Raw genomic sequence first — 7,827 nt, 5'->3', positions numbered from 1 at the left:
CACCCCATGAAAGCTTTATAGGAGTATCCCTCATTTGAGTTACCGGCCCCATTGTTGTTGTTGTTGTTGTGGTTGTTGTTATTGTTATTGTTGTTGGAAGAGTGACCGGCCATGGCCTCATCCACGGCGGTGGCTATCATGCGTTGTAAGGCTTGTTCGGGAGTTTCATTGCGTCGTACACGGCGAGGAGCCATTGTTCCTTCAAAACAAAAGAATACCGTTGGTTAGTATTCTAAATAATACTAACCGTGATATGGGATAAAGATAGAGAGAAAAATTATCCTTGACCCGCCTTAAATTCTTTATGTCATAATGTCGGTATGTTCATATGAGCCACCGTAATATAATTTCCGGGAATTATATTACCCTAATTCATATGTGCATTCGACATTACATCATATAGTCAAGGTGGCGTGTCAATTAAATTATATAACGCAAGATTTAGATAGAATAAGAGTAGATATGAGTAGAAGAGTCAGAGTATAAATGCACAATTTGTCAAGTAATTCCTATGTCAAGTCTATATGCCGGTTGTAGTCTAGACTCACCAATGTACCCTATGACTCGGGGTCGACACCAATGAACTCTAAATCCCTACAACCAAAGCTCTGATACCACTTGTAGCGACCCCGACAAATCGTCAAATGACGGCGTCATCTACGTATGGTCCCATTACATGGTCGTAAGTCTTTATAACAAAGTTTGACCGAAAAATATGTCGCATTCATTTCATAAATAAGGATGTTTCAAAGTTTACAAAAGTAGTTTCCATAACAAGTACATAACAATGTGTAAAGTTTGTATGAAACACGTGCGACACAATTAAAAGTAGTCAAAAAGACGCTCCACGTATGCAAGTATACTCGACATCCAATGCAAGTATCAAAAAGTATGAGCGGAAGCATATATCACCTAAGTTCAAGGACCTGAGAAAAACATAGAGAATCTGTCAACGAAAACGTTGGTGAAATCATAGGTTTAAATAAGTAAGTGAGTAAAAGTAAGTTGAACCACAAGATTTGCAACATCGATAAAGTCATAGTACATTCTAAAAGTTAATATTCACGAGCACTCAATTATCAAAGCTTAACATTCCGTCCGTTGAACCCCGTAATAATAGTGTTAGAACATACACTGTTTCCCGAAAATATATTTCACCCGTAGACGGTAGCGAACCGTCCGAAGTGAGGGTTTGTCAAACCCATATGGCCATATAACATAAGTTCTCGCTTACACCATCTGATGTAACTAATGATAATCGAATTGAGGATTTGTGTTCAAACTCGTATGTAGAATGTTTGTTTTCCCTGTACTTGTGTTCACGTAGTTTAAAAGAACGTTTATGTTTTCTCATCCCAAAAGTAAGTTCAAAAAGAGTAAAAGTGGGACTATGATCTCACCTTGTATGCACGAACCAAAAAGTACTTCGACAAGTAACGTGTGCAAAGAACAATGCTAGTCTTGACCTAAACAAATAGGTTGTATCAATAACGATAGTCACGAAGGGTCAAAGATGTTCAATTAGTCCTATGGCTCGTTATGACTCGATTATATTAACATATGAATCAACTAGTCAAGTTTCATGCAAGTTACAAGTAAATAATCATGCTAGAAAGGTTGCAAAAGTATTTGGTTAAGTTTGACAAAAAGTCAAACTTGGTCGGGTCAAAGTCAACGGAAAAGTCAACATGTTCGGGTCGGGTCTCGGACAAATTTTATATGCTAGTTATTCATATATAAGCATGTTAAAACAAGTTGCAAGTGAATTGGAGGTCTAGAACATCCCAAACATTTTTCGTCAAATGACAACCCAAACAGCCAGTTTTAGTACAATGGGACGGCGTCCCAAATGGCTAGACGGCGTCCCAAAATGAAGGGTGGGATGGCGTCCTGATATCCTAGACGGCGTCCAGGTTCAAAAGGTGGGACGGCGTCCCCAGTATATGGACGGCGTCCTGATCGGTTTCCAGGCCCTGTTTGCTGTATTTCCTAAGTGCACGAACCAAATATCAAACTAACCTAATTTATGACCCGGAAACACTTAGAACATGTATCATATATCATCGGGAAGGTAAATTGACGAGGAAAACACCTAGACACATTTCATCAAGCAATTCAACACTTACAACAACCAAAAACCGTATTAAACATTCATAATCAAAGTTTCAAGTTCTAAAACGCATTTCATGATTCGGGAAACCAATTTACATGTATGATATGCGGTTTCGAAGGTAATCAAACACACATTGCAACCAAACTCTTATCTACAATATTTCATAGCATTTGGTGCATCAAAGTTCATATAAAGCTTATCAAACCCTAGTCAAGCATCACAAAAACAATAATCATGTTAATGAAGTTTCTTTAATCAACCTATACATCAACATGAAGCTAATGATGCTAGTAACACTTTTAAAACATGCACTTTAACAATCTAACGACATTTGATCATCCAAAATCAAGGATTTAGCAAGCAATTTTCATAATGAACTAGTTACACCAAAAACAACAAATCGAGCATACAAATTACATACACGACATCACAATGAGCCATAGACACTAATTAACATACTTTTAAGTCAAGAACACGAATTTAAAGAAATCTAGTGTTTTAGAAATGTTACCCAAAAGTGATGAAGTTGGTATCAAATCGAAGAGGATGAAGAGAGGATCACGAATATGTATTTTGTTTTGTTGCTAGCTCCTTATTCCGGATTTAGATGATGAATTTGTGTTTGAATGTTGAGAGGATTTGAAAGTAGTAAAAAGAGGAAGAGGAGGTGAAATGAATGGATGAAAAGGGGTTGACTCTTTGACCTAGTCAAATGTTTCAACCTTTGGCAAGTTTGGTCCCTCAACTTTAAACCGGGTGCGGGAATTACCTAAACGAGATAATTCAACGCATATTAACGGGATGTGTTATAAACATATAACGGAACTTAAATAGTTAAACGGAAAAGTAAACGGAAAAAGGCGGGATGTTACAAATAATAATTTTAACAAGGAAACTACCTTAAAATGCTCAGATAAAAAAAAATGTCACTAGTGGGGTTCGAACCCGAGACCTTCCGCTCCCCCGCAAACACCCAAGACCATTGAACCAATTCCATTTTTCTGATTTAAATCTACCTTTAATTATATAATACCCGTTTTCTTTTCTCAGTTTCCATCTCCTCCAATTAATTCGATTAACCAGCGATTGTAATAACAATATCAACGAATTTGATGTTTGAATTAATTTGTGAAATTGAAACAAAAATCACCGACCCTTAGTGTTCATGATTAACAGACCCAAAACAACAACAAAAAATAAAATAAAAACGCTGTTTACAGCTCGTCGTGAAGGACAACAAAATAAAATGGTGATTTTGTAATTTATAGCGTTATAGACAAAATTTATAACACGAAATAGGTTAGAAAACATTCATGGAAACTTTTCAAATCATTAATTCTATCAGAAACTTTAAAACAAAAACGAATTCGGCGATGAACAGATTAGTTGACTTTTTCAAATAAAATTTGACTCGTAAAATTCGAACTCGTTAAGATGAATTGGAAGCCGAGATTTTGTAGGTAGATTGAATAAAGGATTCCTATCACTTCTTCTATTTTAGTTTTTGCTAATTGTTTCGAAAATGAATTAGGAGAAAAAAAAAATTTGAAGCGTACAACGAGAAAAAAATATATATATAATTCTGTGCTCTCCAATCTCAATCTTGGTTTTCTGTTTCGACTTGCAGTGATAATAATTCACTATAGGGACGTTCCAAATACTAGAAATCGATTAGCTGTAAACAATTGGGAGTGGTAGACACTACATCACGAGCAAACGGAAAAACAAAAGTGAAGATGACAGGTACCTGATCTGATATGCGAATATATCTGTGTTTTTTTTATATATAAAGTTTATTATTAATAGTTAATTAATAATTGATATAAAAATAATAATAATATTATTAATCATAATAATAATAAATAATGCTGATAATAATAATAAATAATAATTCTGATAGCATTAGTTATAAAGATGCTAATAATGATAATATTAATGATAATAATATTAATAAAAATATCCAAGTAATATTAATTATAATAAAAGTAATAATAATATAAATAATTTTAAATAAAAATTTAGTTTTTAGTTATTCATAATAATAATAATCATGATAATAACAATAAATATAACATTGGTATTAATATTAAATATTCATGCTAATAATAATAATGAAATTAATACTAATAATAATATCAGTAAAGATAATAAATTAAATGTATTAGATTTCGTAACTATATATTATCTATAACAATATAACTAATGTTGATATTAATTATTAATATCTTTATTAATAATCATGAGGAAAGTAATTGATGTTATGCGAGGTGTATATGAAATAGCTTATATTTTACTAGGAAAAACTATTAAATACGATACAATTATATACAAGATATTTATTTATTTATAGAATGGATATACCTAAACCTTGCTACAACACTTATAGGCAGTGTACCTAATCGTACAGTAGTATAGTTTTTAGTAAGTCCGGTTCGTTCCACAGGGAAATCTTTTAAACAAAGCTTAACGCTATATTAGTTTTAATTTTATAAAAATACAAATATATATATAAGTAATATTATTATTATAAAGGGGGGTTTTTACCGTTTAATGACCGGTTTGTCGATTTTTAAAACATTAGTCGCAGTTAAAACCTAATGTAAAAATATTAAATAAATAAAAGATTTAATTTAAAGCGTAAAGTAAATAACGATAATGAAATTGCAATAAATAAAAGTGCGATAAAATAAAATTACGATAATTAAAGAGTACGAAAATTAAAAGTACAATTAAATAAAATGACAATAAATAAAAGTGCGATAATTAGAAGTGCAATTAAATATGAAAATAAAGGAATTATGCTTATTTAAACTTCCATAATCATGATGTTTGACGTGTTGATTTTAGTTCATTCCCATGGGTTAATTGTCCTTTGTCCTGGATTATTTAATATGTCCGTCTGTTTTTGTCCATAACAGTCCATCAGTCATAAATATAAAGTGCGAGTGTCCTCATCAAATTATCCTTATACCCGAAGTCAAATATTTCAACTAATTGGGGACTTAAACTGTAACAAGGTCTTAATACTTTGTTTAATAATTATACCAGGATATCGACTGCGTGTAACCCAAGGTTTTAATACTTTGTTATCAATTATGCCAAGTGTCCTTGTACATAATTTCACCCCTGTTTTAATAATTCCATAGACTATTAATCCATTCCCGTGTCCGGTTAAATGAACGATTATTCGTACATATAAATATCCCGCCCATCGTGTCCGATCGAGTGTATATGGTTATTTATAGGGACATCCAATTGTAAATCTTTATATTAAAATTAACAAACCATCATTTAGTTAAACAAATATAAAGCCCATTAATAGCCCATAGTCTAATTTCCACAAGTGTCGTTCTTTTGTCCAAACCTCAATTATGGTACAAAGCCCAATTACCCAATTTTAATATTTTTAGCCCAACATCATGATTACTTCGGTATTAAATAAGCATAATAATAACTTAGCTACGAGACATTAAATTAAAAAGGTTGAACATAACTTACAATGATTAAAAATAGCGTAGCGTTACACGGACAGAATTTCGACTTACACCCTTACAACATTCGCTAACATACCCTTATTATTAAAATTAAAATAAAAATAAAAATATAATATATATACATATACGTTGATGAATGAGGAGAAAAATATGTGTTAAATGATGAACCAAAGCTCGAAATTTATAGGCCTGTGGGCTGTAAAAGGGGCTCATGCGATCGCATGAGTTTTGCTTTTCAAGGCCATGCGATCGCATGGCCAGCTGGGGAGGCTCACATGTTGTTGTTTTCTTCTGCCGACGGTTTTTATAATATAATATAATATATATATTAATTTTAAGAATTAATTATATATTATATTATATTCATGTGCATAGTTAACTTGTAATTTTTAGTCCGTTGCGTCGAGCGTTGAGAGTTGACTTTGGTCTCGGTTCCGAATTTTCGAACGTCCTTGCGTATAATTTAATATCTTGTACTTTTCGTTTCGCGTCTTGTACTCTTGTAATTTTGAGACGTTTCTTATCAATAATTGGAACCTCTTTGATTGTACTTTGTACTTTTGAGCTTTTTGGTCGTTTGCGTCTTCAATTCGTCGAATCTGTCTTTTGTCTTCACCTTTTATTATTTAAACGAATATCACTTGTAAATAGAACTGTTGCAACTAAAAGCTTGTCTTTCTTGAGGGATAATGCTATGAAACATATGTTCATTTTTAGCATTATCAAATATTCCCACACTTGAGCGTTGCTTGTCCTCAAGCAATATAGTCTTGAATAAAAACATACTAGAATCACTTCTTTATTCTTCACACTTTGTACATCAGTAATTTCTATACTACGGTATAAACAATGGTAGTAACGATATGGTTTACAGTCCCACATGACTATAAAAATTTTAGATCCTTTAAGGAAATTGGATCTTTATGAAAACATTTGATCTTTTGAAAATTAAATCTAGCTTTTACCCTAGATAAGTTTTCCGGGATAACCCTTCACCGGTGTTTGCAAATTGTTTTTGTGAGTTTGGTGGGTTTCAGATTTAAAAATTTTAGTTCAAAACTTGCGGTTTTGTGTCACCCACTTGCTAACCTTGTATTGGGAAAGCAACACGTCCAGTATAATTGTTCCGTATATTACCTTTCGGTAAACTACCATCCGGTTGTAAAGGAAAGCGTTGAACAAGCAACTGTTAAGGCAATGTCCCCTGACATGCTTTTAATTATGGTCTATAACGTGTCGGATGCAATTACTATCCTTTGTAGGAGCAATAGTAAAGCTCACCCTTATAATTTTTCGGTCTGGCACAAGGTCCTGTCTTTGACCATGCTATGCAACCACCGTTCTTACGGTTGACACCCGATTTGGTTCAGGTGACCTAATGAATTCCAGGTGAATTCCTAGGATTTTACGTTCAATGGTAATGAACGCATTGAAAATGGGTTTTCAGAAAACAAATCGGTTTGCAATTTTGATCAAAATATTTTCTCGTTCAAGCTCGAGTTTAGATATCATCGAATTCCATGAGTTTGTAATTCTCAATCTTTAAGGTCAATCTCTAGGATTGAGTAATATCAGGCATAAAAGCTTATTTTTGATCTTTAAGGAGATTATCCTTTTCTGGGATCTGATTCATTAGTCTTATCAATCTAATTTGCACGGCGTCACAGGCATTTTCAGTAAGCTGGATGCATGAAATGCATCATAAATGTTACCAAACTCATTTAAAACATCGAGCGTTTATGTCATAATATAAAGCTGACAGGTGGAATGGAAAACATGGTGATCACAACTATGCGATTTGATGTATAGATAGTGTTGGCCGCGGATTTCACTAACCCCTAAATTTCGGAGGGAGACCATAGGCATAAAGAACCCGATATTTAAGAACGTTTCATTTAACTAAATGAATTGAAATTTTTAGCTGAAAGTGACTAATCGGACTTATTTGAAATGCAAGCCATAATTATCTATAGTGTCTTCAGGACGGTCTGAACGAACAATAAAGTATATCACCTTAGTTTACCATACTACATGTGAACAGTTCCATAATGTAACTTTTTCCTTTCAGTTACATGTTAGGGTTAGGGTTAACATTAACTAGAACAACATATAGTTGCAACCGGCGAAGGAAGGAATGTGTGGAGTAACCATATCCGTGTTACAGACGCTTTAAGCAGTCCCTTCCAAGAGGATAACAAGATTCATAGATTCTTAAGGTAT

The sequence above is a fragment of the Rutidosis leptorrhynchoides genome, chromosome 8 (assembly GCF_046630445.1).
Source record: "Rutidosis leptorrhynchoides isolate AG116_Rl617_1_P2 chromosome 8, CSIRO_AGI_Rlap_v1, whole genome shotgun sequence".
Taxonomy (NCBI): Eukaryota; Viridiplantae; Streptophyta; class Magnoliopsida; order Asterales; family Asteraceae; genus Rutidosis; species Rutidosis leptorrhynchoides.
This window is presented reverse-complemented; position numbering follows the sequence as displayed.